An 18,177-nucleotide genomic window follows, 5' to 3' on the forward strand; every position below is an offset into this window, starting at 1 on the left:
ACAGTTATCCTTCCCACTGAGAGGCGCAATTGAATGGTGGTAACACAAAAGCTTCAGACCCTGTCAGTTCCCCCTTTTTCTCTTTTCAGTGATGCATAGGCCCTAAAAGCATCAAGGCCTCTGCCTGACTGCTCTGCCTTTGATTTAGCCTACACTATACTCAATATGGTCGCTGATGGAGTAATATCAATCAGGCCTTTGCATAAATTTGTAAACTGAAGTTTGCATTGTTAGGCTTTAGGCGACTGACTGGCTCAAAGCTGCCTCCTACAAGCCTCAAATTACACCACACTCTTTTATTATCTCGCAGCCCCTTTAACTCCTCTCGCACGCTGTTTTCAACCTATTCATTTTTACAATCTCTTCTTCCCGAGAGAGCAGACACGTCGCAAATCCTCGAGATTCCTGCAGACTGCCTCTCACACTGCAAAAATGCGAGCTGTTCGAAGGGGCGATGCAGTTGTCTTGTTTTTCTAAGAGGGGCATGCTATACAGGCGATGCCGCATTGCTTAAAAACAGGTATCAGTGCCTGCCGTGGCTTGTGGAAGGCAAGTGCTGAGGAAATGCCGTGTTACAGCACACCATATATTTTACCAGCAGAGAGAGAGGGAGAGAGAGAGGGGGGAGAGACAGACAGAGAGGGAGGGAGGGAGAGAACGAGAGCGATGGAAGGGGGGAGTTGGGTCTTGGCCATATAGGATACAATGTAAGAAGTTTGATTTTCATAGGCTCTTCAAAGGAATATATGCTATTGGATCTGTAGAAACGCCGGGTCCCATGGGGTTTCATAACCTTTCTAACCTTTAAGTCAAAGGCCCCTGGAAAATATAAAATATGGTCTAGCATTCATCTACCATCTTCGCCACTGCACCATCACAAAAGGCTAAACACATCGGCTGTGTGAGATCCTCGAAAAAAAATAAATAAAAATGAAACACATTAGATTTGTCTGTGCCATGCATTTCTATCCGAGACACGCGAAAACAAGCAAACAAACAAAATACATGTTCGGTAGATTTATTAACCCGGTTAAAAGTCGTTTCTTACCAAAGCTTTGTATACTGGGTACTTTGAATCTGTATGATTGGGCAATGTTTCGGCCGGGCTATGTTTGCCTCTTAACTGTTAACTCTGCGTCTGAATTCACCATATAGACCCAGACTAACAAATCCGTATTGTTTCAATAAACATGGCACGTTGTGTTATCAGGGAAAGCTACTGCTTGTATTCAGTGGACCAGGGACTCTATATGGAAGTGTTTGCACAGAAAGTGTGCACACTAAGAGTGAGGGATTGTCCATTTCCTCGGAGAATCAACAATAAAATTATCATAACAAAGAGCACTGAGAGACTCAAAGGTTGATTTTTTGCAATGCGGTCTTTTCATTCGAAGGAAACGATGGGACATCAGTTACAGAGGAGACGTGCTTTACGGAAATATTATTAAGACAAACAAACGCAGAACCTCAACAAATTCATGTTCGGATCGATCATAAAGGCTTTCAGAATTTCCTGAACACGAAACACCTCGGGATGAGATGAGACACTGACCACCTGGGCTTCCTGTCATAATATCAGTGTAATTATCACAGCATAGCAAATTCCATGCATACAGGCCGGAGTGGACCAAACAAAAAACAAAAAAACGCCTGACACAACTCTGTCACCTTGTCACACATTTATAGTGTTATTATTATTATTATTTAAGAGAAGGTGCACTTATTGAACACGATGCTGCCAACAAACAAAATCAGTTTAGTAATAGATGTCTTGATAGCCTGTTTCCCCATCACTCCTCTGTGTTTCAGCAAGCCTTTCACTGATGTGCTGGGTAAGAAACAATATATGTATATTTTTTAAATAGCTACTTCAGGCTTATGCACATTATAAATAGCCTTAAAAATTAAATTAGATATCACACACATGTATAGGATGGTTGTGGCTTCAACAAGTTCTTTATTTGGTTGGAGTTTTTTAAGAAGCTGAATTTTCTTTGCATACTGTACGAATAAAAGCAGCTCTCACGAGTTTGCCAGATTTACAGGAAAAAAGAAAAATATTTAAACCTTTTATGGGGTTCTCCTAATATCTTAAATAACAAATTATTTTATATTCCAACACTGCTATAAGATATTGTGCTGAATTTTATTTGGTCTGCAATTTGGAACTGGCTGTAACTGTAAGGACGACACGTCCTTTTCATATCTTCTCCGTCAAACTTTCATTTTGCTCTGTCTTATTCTATAAAACCGAATTTGACAATTTCACATTTCCGTCAGGTGTCATGGCTTTGTTGCTTTATTTCACTTAAATATACGCACACACATTTTTATGCGAGTTGAGAAACACTTCATTGCTCTAAAGTTGCAGTAGACTTTCATATACGTCTCACCATTGAGCCAGTCACCGTTGTTTTAATTTGATTTGATTTTTAATTGGGAAATAAACGCAAGAATTCAAAAGGATTCCCTTCCATGTTTTTGCAAGGGTCGATCTACACGAAGTTGATCAAAGTTTGACATTTTTGAAGGCGCGCAACACCGCTGTTTAATGCCAACTTCAGTCTCTGGGCAAGTGGCTTTCCTCTTAATGCTTCAAAAAGTATAAATGTACACGTACATATAACCTGTTAGTTCTAATATCCAGGGAACTAAGCATGCTCTTTTTTCCCTTTGTTTTTTGCGGGTTACAATAGTAAGCTATACCCTGGCATCCTGCATGCTGCTGTTACAGTACACTTTTGCATAGATGTGGAAATCGCTTTGAAAAAAATAATCATCCCCCCGCAAATGTTTATTGTAGTTCTTTGCAAACACGACAGGTCGCTGAATGGTTACAGGTACACTGTGCCGATGACTAGCAGGCGAACTTTTCTGGTCATTTCAGCTGCCGAGAGTCTGATTTGGTTTTCAATAACTTCTTTAAACGTACAATCTAAACTCACTTAAAAAAAAAGAAGAAGAAGAAGAAACATAACCCTCCGTGCAGCTTTGACGAGACCAAATTGGCTCACATGGACCCAAAAGAGACTGAATAAAATAAAGCCGGGCTGCTTATGCGCTTTAAGTGACCGAAACATGTGCATATCTTTCATTTTAAAAAAGCAAAAACCGCGACAAGAAAACGTTTCCAAAAAGTGGAGGAGAAAAAAAAGAGCGGAAGAAAAGCTGCGTCCGTGGCACCGGGCTTTGCCTGCTACGGCTGCCTGCTCCACTATTAACTTTCGCTGCCTTTCCTCTAATCAAACTCTTACTTTCCGCTGTTCTTAATTCCATATTTTCAATTCCTGATCATTACTTTCCTCTTTTTTCTACTTGTATCTATCCATCCATCCCTCCCTCCCTCCTCTTTCTCCCTCCCTCCCTCCCTCTCTCTCCCGAGCTCTCTCCTTTGCTGAATCTTATTGATCCAGAAGGCGGCTAATTAGCCCTTCCCTTCGTGCCTGTGTAATGAAGCACATGCGCACTGAATTAATCACAGCCATTTTTTGCAGGAAACTAATTAGCAGGAATAAAGATCCAAAGAGTTTTTTCTTTTCAATCATCAGATCTCACTTTCACCTCTTCCTCGCTCCCTCTAACACAAGACTCATCGCCTGCTTTGCATCCAAATTATTTTTATATTGCCTTTAACAACTAATAGTACCTACTTCGTTTTTTACACTCCGCAACAACAATGATCTTTCTTTTGCCACCCTAAGCGCAAACTGACCAAAAGGGGACTGCCTTGATGGGATCTTTAGCTAAATCATCTCAATACTGGATTAAAAAGCGAGGATCACAAACCGGCAGCGAGAAATTGTAAGTTTCAACTTTGCGTTTGTCTCTTTTCCTCTGTTTCAGCGATCCTATTCTTTTCGCTGTCTGACTTATCTGAATCTCTCCTCTCCTATCTGTTCGTAGTTTTTTCGTGTAGCGGACCTGGCTATTCTCACGTTGTGAGAAAAGGCTGGCGATCACAAGTTCATTTCATGCAAGTAGTTGGTTTATTCTCGATTTTTATTCGTATCGTTACCTGTGTTTACATCAGCGTCCGTCCTCTCCTCCTCATGAATGGAAGATAAGAAATAGGCAAGACAGCGATCCACTCCAAGCAGTTGATCGTGGAGAGAGGGGGGGGGATAAAAAAAGCACGGTTTTAAAACAAATGTGTGCTTTTCGGTGGGATCGGGGAAAGGTGTAGAGGGTTTGTGGTTGTCGAGAAACGTGTTTTGAGGCACAAACGCAATGAGAGAGGGCTGTGCTGAGCGGCGGACGAAGGGCAGCGGCAGCTCCACATGAGCGCTGCCCAGAAAAGGAGCTCCAAGTCCAGCTAGTGGGGTCCGTGTGTGTCCGGCAGATGGGAACATCTCTCTCTTTCTAAATTTTGACAGATTTCACACTTGCCACATCCACGGGGTTTCACCAACGTCGTGTGCTTATAAAATCCTCTTCTGGATAAAGACATTTTTGTTCTTCTCCGACACGTCTCTGTCTGAAATGGGCAATCCCTCCGCCCTGCCTTAGTTCCTCTAGCTACACTTTCCCCCCTTTACCCCACTTTGTCCATCTTTTCTTTTTTATTTTTCATAGCGGTTTGCCTCTTTCAAGCGTTGTTTTTAAGTCGATACTCGCTCATTCACTGACGGAGTCACATGCAAATCGATCGACGTGTGTGTGTGTGCGTGCATGAGCGGGTTTGTGTTTGCGGGCGCGGTGTGTGCAATGTGAATGTGGTTTGTTGAGGGAAAAACGGAGCCCAGGGTCTCCTTCGTGACAGGAGCGGATCAGCAGGACCTTGTACACGGACAGCCTGAGAGTCTGAGCAGCGCTGCACAGAGCAGACATGCATTTTAGGGAAGACGGCGACAGCCTGCGTCTTCTGCCTCGAACTACTTGGCTACCGTATCTTGACTTTCAAGAAAAGACTTTTCCCCGAGAAACCTTGACCAGAAAGACAACAACACATTGCCTCATTTGACTGACCTTAAGCAGACACTATCATTCCAAAGTTACTGCTGGAAACTTTAAGCGTGGTCCAGGCTAAACCTGCAGGTCACTGAATGCATTTAGTGATCGCTTGTAGGAATAAAAAAAAGAGTGAGAGAGAGAGAAAAGAAAGTCAAACTGGATATCTTCGAAATAGAACAGAGTGCATTGTTGAGTGGAGAACACACGCCTTTTGAAAGAGATGGTCTCAGCTGAAGAGGCCTTTTTTCCCCCAATACAGTTGATTATAGCTTTGATAGGCCAACTAATCTCCCCCTCCCAAAAAACATGAATCTGATCGGAAAAAATAAAGAAATCGGAAATTCTGTTGCCTTGAGTGTAATTGAAAGATGAAAATTTCTGTAAATATCCTCAAACATAACGACTACTTTTCAGGAGGACTTGGTCTATATACGGCTATTTAAAAAAGCGGCGAGAATGATTAGGTAATCTGCGATATATTTCGCGACACAGAGTCGGGAATAGAAAGAGAGAAAAAGGTTTTTCCGAGCGAGCAGAGGCATTGATAGGATATGTTTACCGTTTGGGGAAGCAGAAAGGGGGGTGAGAGGCTGTGTGTGTCTGTCTGTGAGGGTGGGGGGGTAGGTCAGACAGCAAGAAACGGGGGGAACAGGGGTCATGGAGTGAGAGCAGAGATAAAAAAGACAGAGAGGAAACCCCCTCGCAAACAGCCGAGGGATAATGGGGAGAGAGTGGGTCTGGCTGGGGGAACAGGGTGATGGTAGGCTAGTTGTTGGCATGTTTTGGGAGCCACACAAAGCCCGTATGGTTGTCAGCATCTGCAGGATTAAGACTTATTTTAGGATGGGAGAAACGAAAATAGATCGGTAACGGGTTTAATAAAATTAAACGTTCATGTAGTCAAGAGGTTGCAAGAGAAAGCCCCCCCCCCCCCCCCCCCCAAAAAAGGGGTGGGGGTGCTGCTGAGGGTAGGAGTGCAGAGGGGTCAGATAGCCATGGGCCATAGAGGAGCAATCAGAGGAAGAGGTCAGGTAAACAGATCCCTACCTTTCAGGCTGTAGAGGAGCAGACAGAAAGAGATTAGCACTGCCAGAGAGAGGAGAGACCAGCATTCTTATTTTTCTTTGCATTTTTATCGGTAATCTGATTCACATTTAAGTCATTTTTTTTCTTCTTCTGTACTTTGTATTCCAGTGTCTTTCTGCGACTGCAACAGTAACTTTTATGTGCTTCGAATTTTAAAGGTGTTAATATAGGACAGGTAGGCTGCTGTGCCAAAACATGAGTGATCTCCCTTCCTCCCCTGCCTGACAGTTAACGCTCCACATCCTCCCTCTCTCTCCCTCTTACCTTACAAAACAAAGACAGCAGAAATGTTTACTGTCATCTCACCTGTCTGATTTTCCTGTCTTGCCTCATTGTCATATTTATGTTTAATTATAACAGTTCTAGGAAAAGGTATAGGAATGTCACTGGCTTTATTTTTGTGTAATCTATTTCACAAATTGTCAGGAGCTGTGTTTGGTGTCGCTAACTGTAGTATCTCAAGCTCATCTCTGACTGTGATAGTGGAAGTATTCCGCTCAGGTTTAAAGTGCTACCAGAGTGATGTATTTACCACAGACAGCTTGTGTAGAAATATTTGAGGCCATCGTATTTATTTTGATTTGATTTCTTGTGATCAGAGTTATTTCTCCCTCTCCGTTAATATCTTTCTCAAGACTAGGTTATCATTTTTGTTTAGAAGAGTGTTTTTTGCCAAAAGCTCATTTTTAATATTTCCACAAATCCAAAACATTTCAACACAAATAGGTATGGCAAATCACCTAAGCAAAATATGAAGGTAGTATATTCCCTATGTTGACAATAAAAGAAAAAAAAATAGCTTATGGATTTATTTCCCAAATTTAATTGTAATTATTTTTATCAGAATTTTATTAGTGTTATAATTTGATCTTTTTGACATCACACGGTGGGATTGTTATGTGAACGTGATGGACAAGTATCTAAATTCTTTTTCTTTTTTTGAAATCAACTGGATTTGATTTTCTTCTCCACCCCAATAGCACTGTGGTGCATTTCGTTGTGAAGCGTGATTCTGGTTGTGATTTATCGTGTACTCACACCTGGTTATTTCTGTGTTCTTTGTGTTGCGATTGTTATTCATAACATGAAGGCGATATTTGGTGTCGTAAAGCTCTGATATGATGTCAGTATTTGCTGTGGAGATGTGCAGTTGCCATTGATCTTGCACGGCAACAAATCGGTTGTCCACTGTTTGCACTTAGCCACCCCCTCATCTTCCATTACAATATTTGATGACAGGTATATTCAGAGAATTCAGGTGTCACTTGACCGAATGAGTGGGAACAGCAGGTCCAGTTTTGTAAACGAGATAAAGGGGAGTTGCAGTCATCACAGATGGGCTTGTTCCGTGGTTTGGGGGGGTAGCACAGAGAAAGGGGAGACAGCGCCTCTGGCTGTCGTAACCCCTTCTCTTCCTCTCCATCTCCCCTCTCTCTCTCTCACTCTCTCTCTCTCTCCTCCCTCTTTCACTTACCATCCTGTTCTCTGTGTTTTTGCGTTTCGCTCTCCTTAACTCCCACCTTTCCGTGCTTGGGCACCGGTGCCGTGGGAGAGCTCGCTGCCATGTCCTCTGTCGGAGAGAGCCCTCTTTGGGTGAAACAGTAGGCTTGGGCCATGTAGGAGACATTCAGCACAGTTTCACTTGTGTCAGATAAAGTGTGTGTATGTACATATAGAAAACAAAAATCCATACTGATTTATGCAAAAAAAAAATTCTCCATATTGTTATTATTATTATTGTTATTGGACGGTTATTAAACAGTCACCAGACAGTTATTTCCTCCTTTCTGCGTATTGTCTGCATGTAAGTCAGATAGTACAATATATGTGACTGGCAGTGATCACAGACGATGGCTTTTGAATTTGATGTGTGATTTTGATGCATGGTCATGCAACAAAGACCAGTTTTTCCAGCTGTCCTGCAGCCAAGGCCAGTATTTGCAGTATTTGTGTCATGCTATCATAAAGAAGCGGGCAGGGGGAGGAGGGTGTCTTAGTTAAACACAGATAGTGAGAAAGTGGGATGGGAGAATAGAAGGGATGTCATACTCTAGTGTGTGTGTGTGTGTGTGTGTGCGTAAGCATGCCTACAGTGTGTGCATGAATTCTCTACCTGATCCCTAATCCCAGTGGCCCCCAGTGTCCAAAAAGAGTTCCTCTTTATCCTCAGAAAGCCATTCCTTTTTTCCTTATAATTCTCTCCCTGTCATTTTTTCTTCCGAGCTTTTCTTCATCTTCAGTGTCATCCTTTTATCTTTAAGTGAAATTGGTTGGGTTTTTTTTTTTTTTTTTTTTTTGTGGTTTACTCTTTCACAATATGTTATCGTGTTAACAATCTTGGTTAAATCATTGTGGTAGACAAGATTTATGACTGAGAAAGATACGCACGTGTCTGTGTGTGTGTGTGTGTATGTGTGCGCGCAGCAGCGTTCAGATTTGTGGGCATACTGCCGTTCTGAAAATCTAATATCTTTTGAGTGTTCCCCATCAAGGTCTTTATATGATACCCTTTTGTTTTTGTAGTCGATGCTTTTATTAATTTTAAACAGTTTCCAAAAATCTAAGCCAGCGTTCAAATCAGAGCAGACCTGTGTTGTGAGAACGCAACATCGCTCTCTTATCATACAGACATTAGAAAGATGGGGAGAAGGAGAAGAACACTCCCCCCCCATGTTTAGGAGCAAAGTGTGACGTCTAATTTGACTTTCTCCCCTTTAGTGAAGGGTATTCACTGTCTGCCATGGAACAGAGTACAATAATGTGTGACACAAATTTATACAAATTTTCATTCAATTCTAACAATAAATTAGTGCCGTGGAAGTCATGAAAAGGGGATTATAATGTGTTTGTGCATCTCCGTCCTTGACTAGAATCTCAGTATTGCTTCTGTAATAAATGTACAATATCAGTTTTGCAGCAAATAAGGCTGCTTGATAGATAGCAGTGTTGTAACAGTGATAAAGACTGTTTTATTTTTGGGTTGCTGTATCGACTGTGAGTGGAAAAGCTGTGTGATGCATGCCTGTCCCGGCAGTATACTGGCAGTATCGTAAAAGGTGAGTGTGTGAGTGTGTGTTGTGCATGTGTGTGTGATAGCTATGACTGACTGTGCATCCTATCTGAGGTAGCAGCAGCTAGCTCTTGCATTTAGGGATGGGAGGAACATCGGTTTTGCGTCGGCATAAGGCTACATATGCCTACACGCGGGCAGGGTAGGGATGACAGGGAGGACTCAAAGGGCTGCAAAATTGAACTGAGCGGCACCCCAGCCCCCCATGAGCCCACCCTTCTCTTGGACCCTGGAGGCCAGCATTCCACCCTCCACGCTAGTGCTTATCATCACAAAGGGCAGAATGCATAAAACATGGAGGACGCTTAGACAGAGGCAGCCCAGGTTGCCTTTCTCTCTCTACACTGAGCCCTGGAACAATACATGGGCCCCTCTGGCCTGTGACTCTGACGACACACACGCCGTCTTTTTTGTCCTCCCCTATTTCTTTGTCATCCTCTTCCTCTTCCTCTGTGTTACTGTGCTCTGTGGAGTGATAACTGCCCTCGCATTGTTTATCTGTGTCTGTGAAATCTACTTTGTGTAACCGAAATGTAAGTGTGCGTGCGTGTGTGTGTGGGTGTGTGTGGGTTGCATGAGGGAGAGGGAGTGACAGGTTCAGAAAAGTGACAGTGCATCAGCTGCATAGCTCCTGCTTTCAGTGCGTGTGTGCGTGTCTATATATGTCTAATAAATATACATATATATGTTTTATTATTATATTATTATTATTATTATTATTATGTTATTCATATAATTGACCTATTGAATAGATGCCAGCATTTAGTAATAAAATAAATATTTTATATAAAAGAAGCCATCAGCACGCCATTTTTTCTTGTTGCTAATTTATGCCAGGGTCATCTAATGACCTAAAATCATGGCTTATATTAATACCAATTAAAGTGTGTGTGTTTTAAAATAACGGATCAAATACTATGTGAAAGTGATGCTAATATTTGTTCCTCCATGCAAGTCATTCTCCTCTGCTACTGTGCCCTGTGTTAACACTGCTACACGTGCATAAACAAGCTGTATTTGACTTTTTTTGTATTTACTTACTGACTAATTCACTGATACAGTGAGGTAAAACTGCAATTCGAGTGTTTCTTCTTAATGTAGTGATATTCTATTTTCTTTTTTCACTTCTTGGTTGTAGCTTTAGTTTTGATTTCAGATTTAGGTCATAATGATTTAAATTCCCTTTTTGTGTTTTTGCATAGCATCTACTCCGCTCTGAGACTGTGACAAACAGTAGTTATGTCTGCCTAAGGAGGTATTAGTCTGCATCTGTCTATGCGTTATGAGTGTCTGATAGCTGGGCGGTAGGAATGTACCGCTGGGATGTGCTGGACCCCAGCAGGTCTATGGCACTTCCTCTCTGTGTACCTCACAGCTTATCCTCCTCAGGATTACAGAGAGAAGAAAAGAAAAGAGTGATGGCAGGAGCACCCTTTCCCTCTCACACCCGCTTTCCTATTTTTACTCACACGCACACACACATACACACTCTCATACAAATCCCAACAAAAAGTGTAATTCACTTGCAAATGTGTAGTATCCCGACCATGTTGCACGTTGAGGGGATGGAGAGAGAGAGAAGGCGAGGGAGGGGCGGAGATGGAAAGACTGTAGTGTATTTCAGCATTAGACAAGGCTGAGATGAAGCTACAGACTGCTGCTTCCTGTTCATAAAAGGCAGCCGGCTTCATCTGTTCGCCGATAGATTATTTAGGAGTTTGCGCACATCATCTGTTGTTTTGTCTGTGTAAATAACTAAATGTGGACATGTGTGCATTACGAGATGTCGTACAGAAAGCATGCGAGTCAAAACTTGCCATTTGTCATTCCCCTGGTTTCTCCTGAGGTGGCCTGGTGTTGCTTGCTTGGTGCCCTAGGCGACTGATCTGCCAGCAGTGAAGGGGTTAAGAAGCAGGGATAGCCCTCTTTTGTCTCTGCGGCCCTCTTTGCCATTGTTGTGGTGGAATTGAGCTCAGTGCACCTCACTTGACCACAGCAAAGCAATAAAATGGCCTCTAAGTGCTGTAGCCTCCATAGTCTTCAGATGTCAGCTTTCTTTCAGCTTCTGCTTACAGTTTCCTTTTTTCCTCGGTGTTCACTGTACCGTGTATGCATACCTTCTGTGTATTATATTTTTACTAATACATTTAACATAACATGCTGACGCATTTTATTACTCCTACATGACTATATATTTTTTTTAACTGCATAGTGAGAAGAACTTTAGCTCTTTGTGTGCGTTTTTTGTTGGAAGGTGCACGTAAATCAGAAACTAAATTCTTTAATTTTTTTAGTTGGTGCTTTGATTGGTTGGATTATATAAAAGAAAATAGCTGTGATGGTCCTTTCCTGAAAACAATATCAATATATATGTTTTCTTTATTAGCTTTCAGTGAATATAAAGCAGCATGGAGCTTTATAGTATGATGAATTTTTATGGAATTGTGCTTTTTTTTTTAAATACATACAATCTGATCACCACCTAAGTCATTATCAAATGAAATGAATAAATTAAAGCACCAGCTGAATAAATGACAGCAGACTTGGTTCCTTCAGTTTTTAAGCTATACACTGTATTTTATTATTTTATATTTTCAGTTCTAAAACAAGTAATAATGAAACAAATGCAGGTCATGATATACATATTTCATTTGAGAATGTATTATTATAATGTGGTGTTACCGTGTTCGAATGCACAGATGATTGTTTATAGCAAAGTCCCACCTTGGCAGACGCTGTAATTAAAAAGAAGATATACTGCATGTGCGTCTGTCGCCGTCTCACCTCGTCAAATAAGCATCTACCTCTTGCAGTGAGCATGTCCATGGATTTATGAAAGATTTCTGATTGGCTCAATTATAATTGCCACTGTCCCGAGTTAAAACCATTTATGGCAGGTGTCACACACACAGGCAACGTTATATGTGACACCAACCTGCAATTAAACTAGCAGTTCTTCAAAACCACGATATTACTGCAAGCCTCTACGTTATTCTGAATGGTGTCTCTGTCTTGTGTGCCTTTGCCTCTCCCGTCTCCTCTCTTTGCTTTCCTCCTCCGAAGACACGTGTGGGTTTCACTCTGGGTCTCACTGTACCAAAAACAAATGCTGTTTCTCATTTTCCCTGTGTTAAATGAACAAACATAAGGACTTCAGTGCCTCATAATAAATTGATTAGAGAGTGCAGACTCCCACACAGCAACACCGAAAACTGAAGATGTACAGTGTAACTCTGCGTGTGTGTGTGTGTGTGTGTGTGTGTGTGTGTGTGTGGCCAGCAGAGGAGAAGGCATACTCTCGTTTCCTCCCTAAGCAACTATAAATGTATATTTATCCAGTTTCATGGCATTTGTTGTCTCGTATATACCTTATACTTCCACATATGTTCTCAGCGCTGTTTTGCACCCAGTAGCTGATGTCTCGTTATGACAGCGCCGTGGCGTTTATGTATTTGATGCGTAAATCTGGTAGACTGTTTGGCTTTCATTCTGATGTATGGTGTCACAGACCTGAGATCTGGCCTAAGCTGGAGGGGGTGGGGTAAGTCCCATGGGGCTGAGACAAGGCTATAGGGCCGTAACAGACCGGTGACCTCGGCTTTGTGACGTCATTCGCCTCGTCTGGTCACCATGGAATTCATTTTCCCTACTGTTTAATGAATGAAGATGGGGGCCCCGGCTAGTTTATGGAGCTATTAGTTTTTCTGCTGAATATGGAGACCAATGTAAGAATAAGACAGCATAATGGCAATTTATAATAATGACTTTAGGTTAAAACATCCCTTTTATAACCTCTTCACGTCTGTTAGACTTTGGTTTCATTTTAATTAAAGTTTTCTTTTCCTCTTTTATTGAACTTGTGACTTTTCAGTTTTACTCAGGTGGCAACACGTTGCAAGCATTGTTGTACAAAAGAGTAAAAAAAAACACACCCTGACCACATATAGGAAGTCAGGCTGAGGTAAGAGCTAGACTCAAAACGGATACTGACTGTTACAACAGTTTTTCTCCTCTTTACATGCTTGTGCCAATTCTTTGACAATAAAAGATTCTACTTTCTCCCTTTCATGCTACTGTTTTCTCCTTCCTCTGTGGAGCCTTAAAATGTCTTTTCCCCTATAACAACTCTATATCATGCAAATTTGACTGAGATTTTAAAAAGGCTTCATTTGTGTAATTTGGGCTGTATGTCTTATGTAAATCCAGCGCTGTCCCTGCAAATCAGACGAGGTATCTGTACGAGGACGAGGAAGGCTGTAAAAAAGGCTCCTCTTACTGCCTGCTTTTGTTAGAGCCAGGTGTTTCCTCATGTCGGATCATGCCCTGATGGGGAACAACAGGCCACATGGTAGGTGAGAACCAAGTGTTTAATGCTAGCGGATAGCTTTTCTTTCTGTGGTCTTCCTGTGCCACAAGCAATGCGCAGAAAAACTCTTGCAAACAAGCAGAGTAGACTGGTAAAACCGCTCTCTGTGCTGAGGATTAACACAGGAAGTAGCCCTTGTATGGCGTAGGAGCTGTGTGGATGAACTCTTTCCCTCCCAGCAGCACCAGGAGCAGGACAAGTGTGTAGATGACACAGCTTTTGTTTACACTGGAGAGAATATGGGTTTGGAGGAAGGAGAGAAGAGAGAGAGGCGGTGGTCAGGGCAGGGGGAGGGCAGACACCAGTCTCATCACTTCCTTCCTTTCTGTAGTTTTTCATATATTTTTTTTTTTTACATTTTTCACAAGTTGCCATTGTCAGAACAACAGCAGACAGAAGAGGAAGTGTATAACTGAAGCACATGTCCTGTTAAAACATTTTGCATGAAACATAATCATGGAACATAAATGCGTGAAAAGTTTTTTTTAATGTTTTCAGGCTCTGTCTTTGATCAGTCAGCTTGATCTCTCCTGCTACATCTACCTTTTTTTCTCTACTAGACCAGGAACATTAAACAAGGCTGTAAGTTTTGACCCTGATCAAGACCAAACACTTGTTTCCTATGGGTTTTGTTTTTTTTTAACAACTGCGCAATCATATGTGCAGATGTTCATGGCTGTTTAATTGTACATGGAATATATATGAGTTCTTTCCTGCCTTGTTATAACAAAACAGCAGACTGACACCTGCACTCTGTGTCTCGTTGAGCCCTGTGGTCAGGGTAAAATGTACTTTCACATGACAGATGGGTATGTGGGGCCTTCAACAGGAAGCCTGGCTTCAGTGTTTCACAATCTCGCCAGAAACAAGAACTGAGTACCCGCACTATGGTGAGCCGTCCGCCTTTTTTGTAATGGATGCCAGCTTGCCTGTAGTGGGTACAAGCACGGGGTGGAGGGAGGGGTACCCCAACATAAGTGGACCCCTGAGACCTCCTGGAGGGTAGAGGTGTGGCGAACGTCTGTTTTGGGCATGGCTTGTGTCAGCGTGTTTAGCGTTTGCCTGTGAGGGCATTTATATGCAAATGCTAAACAACCTATTGGGGTAGCTAATTACAGCAGGGCCTTTGTGTGTGCCTGGCAGTGAGAAGCAGGGAGTTTCTAGCACGCCAAGCCTGGACTTCCCCTGCTTGTTTACTCATTGTCTTTCCTTATTACCCCCTCATTGACACTCCCCTTTTGTGTGGCTGTGCCGTTTGCTTGCTTGCTGGCTCCTCCCCTTGTGGTGCTGGAGTTAATGTAGCAGATTAAAGAGGCAGCACTCTGGCCCTGTTTATTTCCTCTTTCATCTGGTGGCCCAGCTCTTCTTTACTCTGTAGCCATCCCTCCCATAGCTTTTGTTTAGCCACCACCCATTCAGAAAGGATTCAACCACATAAAACTCTCGCTCTCCTACAACTAATGCTCAGCTAATTACGTTGCGTGATAAAAATGCATTTAGGTCAGGTTTTAATGCAATGCAAATTTATGAGCAGGCAGAAGCAAATATTAACTTGTAGAGCCACTGATAGTCATTGGTTGGGGACAAAGGTACACCTCCCTTAACTGCCAAATATGAAGGTTTTTTGTGTGGTTTCACTGTCACTGCTGCTTTTTTTTTCTCTTCTTTTTTTTTCTTTGTTGTCAGGGACTTTAGAGCAGCAGGATGCACTACAGATTTTCCAAATACGGAGTCTCCTCCTAGGCACCTGTGCAAAGATGTGCTTGCTAATAAAATCACAATGCTCCAAAGAATAATCAAGGGTAGCCCTGTTTGTATTACTGTATACAACTCAAGTTTCAAATGTGAATAAAACAGACTTCTGAGTCATTTGTTGCTATTTGTAGTAATGAGAGTACAACAAGTCCTTGAATTTAAAGGTAAATGCTGTGTAATTCACGATTAAAGAAAAAAATGCTAGACTTGAGCTAATTCTCGCCAATTCATAAAAGTGTTGTGTGTGTGTGAGGACACACTTTAGGATCACTTGGTGTTTGTGACTTCACGGGATCATCATGTGCTCATGTGATTTAAGTTTTGAAAAGACAGGCTTTATTTCCCCTGTTTTGTAGGTCCAGACACCTGGATTTTCTGCAGTCATGATACTTTTATTTGTTTCAGAATATATATGGGTTATTGTTTCTTTTGAAATAAAAATGTGTGCATTAGAATATCTCATTCACTTTTCTCCATACAGCATGCAGCTACATCAGACTGGCCTTGCTGCATTCTTGTGAAAATGTTTTGTGCTAAAACAAAGAGAGAGGAAGAGAGTAAAAGACCTGGTTTAGAGCTGTGTCTCACTTCATTTTACTACCCAAGTTTCACTGTTTGTTCCACAGTTTGCCACCACCTGCACCCCTTACTACACTTATAGCAACTCCCACTTTCATTTGCTGACATACACTTACCCTCACACACATATATGTAATGATAAATACTTTTGGAGGGGGGGGGGCAGCTTGGTTGGCGAAGGAAGTCAAAATGGATCAAAGGCCATGTGTGAGGAAGCCGGACTACCTCATAGAAAACAGCTGCCCCTTGCTGTCTCTGCCTCTCACCCTGACCTGACAGCAGCCAGAAATATGAGGCCTCTCCAGACCTCTGTCCTGGGAAAGAGGGACAGGACAGCACACATACACTCTGAAAAGCTTTTGTTTCTGCTCTCTCTCACTCTCACTCGCTCTCTCAGACATACAAAGAAGAAAGAAAGCCGTTTGTCTATGCTCATTCACTCATTCAGCCACAAATAGAAATCTTCGTTTCATATATACACTCCCTCTTCCACCCTCACAAAACCATTAAATTATCACATGCTTGATTTCTCTTTATTGTCTGTTTGTTAAACTGTTTCATTAGCTGTTTTAGTCAATTTGGCACAATTTGTCTGTCAATCTTCCTCTTCCTGCAACTGCCTTTCTTTGCAATTCTCTCCTGCCAGCAACATTGTGCCTGCTCTTTCTGTGAGCCGGGCCTTCCTCGACACTGTCTGAGAGTGCTTTTCTTCCCCTATGCTCTTGTCTCCACCTTTCATCACCGCATTTCTGGGATTTCTCTCTCTCCGCTCTGCTTTTCTGCTGTGTTCAAACTCTGACTGAGTTGAGAAAGGCATTCAGCTCCCTAATCCGGGCTCCCTCTATCAGGAATGCTAATACGTGTGATTGTGTGACCCGCTGAAGCCCGGCAACATCTGCAGGAGCCAATGGCGAGCCCCTGCCCTCCCACACCCACTGTGCCCCCTGCCTTTGAGCGTTCACTCACTGCCATTATTTCATTGTTTCACTTCACGCCTGTGACTGGGCAGTGCGGTTAACCCTCTGCTGCTCAGACCAGGCTACATACAGTCCTCACACAGGGCCAGAGGGGAACTGTGGGGGTGTATGGGTTTGGGAAAGCCCTTTCCCAGGACAAGTCCCCCTGTCAGCCCATCTGGTCTTCTACATACAGCCCTACCCCTCGCACTGTTTACTTACGCATTCCACTACTAGTCAGTGCACATTTGTGTGTTCATATGGTTTGTTTAAAAGTATGGTCACTTGTGAGTTGAGCCACAATGGCAGGAATTACCATTTGCGTCTCACTACACATTCTCCACGGGTCGATTTTGCTCTCTCGGAGACATCAGGAAATGGAAACTTACTCTTGATAGGGTGAGATCTGAAAGGATTGTGGTGTTAGCCAATAAAAACCTGTTATTAAATTTTCAGGCACCTCTTTGCCAGGTATCAGAGTTGAAAGAAATTATTGTTGAGATAGTGTCTGTTTTCAGAAAGATGAATTACTGGTAAAGCTCAACTGACAAAGTGAATCTGTGTCATGCAGGAATGTTGCTGATTGAATTACCCTTTTCTTCAGCCCCGGCTGTACTCCTGCATATGTATTCAAGCTACACCGTACAATAGACAGGCAGAGCAGTAGATTGGATTTCTGTGTGCTTCATTCACATTCAAACATTTACCTGTTAAAGCTTTCAGATCGTCAGACCTGTCAGAATTCGGTCGATGTGACTTGTTTGTGCTAGATTCTAGTCAAAAAATGCATGTGTACATCACACACACTGTAGTGTTAAGGCCGTAATACTAAAAAAAAGCCAAAAGAAATATTTTATACTTGAATTAAACTTTAGCCATTAAGCTGCTTGTTAGCTTTAGTGCACACTTACTGATTTTAGGTGCTGCTCAAGTTTCTCAGTGTCAGTTTATTGATGAGTATGACTACAGTGGACTTTTAGTTGTGGCTGTTTTTATTTTGGGTTAAAAAAAAAGCCGCAGCAGTAGTAGTAAATAAATATTGCATTTGCAGAAGTCTATACCAATGAGAGGTTTTAATTGTCTGTCAGTGAGTTCAGTGTGATTGCTGTCTGAAACTGAAAAGCAGCTACAAATTTTTTCCAATTGAATAGAGAAAATCAACTTAACAAGTAAAAGAAGTACAGAAATAGTGTAAGCTTTGTACTGAGCTGCGGTATCCAGAAGAGACCGAAAAAACACACATACGTTGACACATGTTCAAGCTGCATCAATGATTTTGTCCTTTGTTATCAAAAGCATGATTAATCATTACATTTTTGCAAAACAGGGGTACTGTTACCATGGGGACATGAAATTGTCCATGCTGCTTTGCATATCAACTGAAAAGTTTGCGATTGTTGTACAACTCTGGGTGG

General features: G+C 42.1%; 1 protein-coding gene across 1 annotated transcript in view; it reads left to right on the top strand.

Annotated features, from left to right (window-relative positions):
• Nucleotides 1-2,732: 2,732 nt before the first annotated feature.
• The window catches only part of zfhx3 (zinc finger homeobox 3), a 135,818-nt gene continuing 120,373 nt past the window's right edge, over nt 2,733-18,177 (top strand). The window contains 2 exon segments of the mRNA XM_040011218.1: nt 2,733-3,801; nt 13,313-13,454. The gene's annotated coding sequence lies outside the window, so the exon portion shown is untranslated.

The sequence above is a fragment of the Simochromis diagramma genome, unplaced genomic scaffold (genome assembly GCF_900408965.1).
Source record: "Simochromis diagramma unplaced genomic scaffold, fSimDia1.1 OVJJ01000603.1, whole genome shotgun sequence".
In the NCBI taxonomy this organism is placed as follows: domain Eukaryota; kingdom Metazoa; phylum Chordata; class Actinopteri; order Cichliformes; family Cichlidae; genus Simochromis; species Simochromis diagramma.